Raw genomic sequence first — 892 nt, 5'->3', positions numbered from 1 at the left:
CACGCACACATAGGGTGAGAGAGGGTGAAGGGAGAGGATAATACGTTGAGGACAAGGAAGATAATGTGTATTGACAGTTTATTGCAGATCCTCAAAAGTATGTTATTAGGATATTCATTTGAAGGAGGCCATTAGCATATTCCTATCATGTGCTTGAATGCGAATTAGTTATTTTATAATGAATTTCCTTCTGACTATGAAATTGCTTGTCAACATACGTCGTTACTCAATCGATAAACTGCCAAACTTCAATGGGATCAATAGAAATTAGCTTTTGGTGCTTTGTGATCAGTAAACAAGCGAATCACGTGTAAACTGGAAAATGCTATCATGAGTATGAAAATAACCTCCGAGGGTTTATGAAATATAACTTATACTATTTAAAATTATTACCAAATCTTGAAATATTTGTTGAAAAATATTTTGTATTGATGGCCATATCACGTTGAAAACATCGGTTCTCGTCCGATCACCGAAGTTAAGCAACGTCGAGCCTAGTGAGTACTTAGATGGGTGACCGCTTGGGAAACCTAGGTGCTGTAAGCGTCACACACTATCTAGGCGCAGGAGTGGCTGTGTGGTAAGTAGCTTGCTTACCAACTACATGGTTCCGGGTTCAGTCCCGCTGCGTGGCACCTTAGGCAAGTGTCTTCTACTATAGCCTCGGGCCGACCAGTCTTGTGAGTGGATTTGATAGACGGAAACTGAAAGAAGTCCGTCGTATATATGTAAATATGTTTTCGATGTTATTATTATTATTATTATTATTATCATTATTATTATTATTGTTGTTGTTGTTGTTGTTGTTGTTATTATTATTATTATTATTATTATTATTATTCAGGTCACTGCCTGGAATCGAACTCGGAATCTTGGGGTTAGTAGCCCGCGC

The 892-nt window shown here is 37.9% G+C and overlaps 1 non-coding gene across 1 annotated transcript; it reads left to right on the top strand.

Moving 5' to 3' along the window:
• The first annotated feature begins 427 nt into the window (after nucleotides 1-427).
• On the top strand, nucleotides 428-546 carry LOC128247137 (5S ribosomal RNA). The gene has a single exon (XR_008263556.1). It is a non-coding gene; the product is annotated as a 5S ribosomal RNA (ribosomal RNA).
• The last annotated feature ends 346 nt before the right edge of the window (nucleotides 547-892 follow it).

Source organism: Octopus bimaculoides, chromosome 2 (genome assembly GCF_046866305.1).
Source record: "Octopus bimaculoides isolate indiv1 chromosome 2, ASM4686630v1, whole genome shotgun sequence".
NCBI classification, from domain to species: Eukaryota; Metazoa; Mollusca; class Cephalopoda; order Octopoda; family Octopodidae; genus Octopus; species Octopus bimaculoides.
The sequence above is the reverse complement of the archived record's forward strand: the minus strand, read 5'-3'. Positions and strand labels throughout refer to the sequence as shown.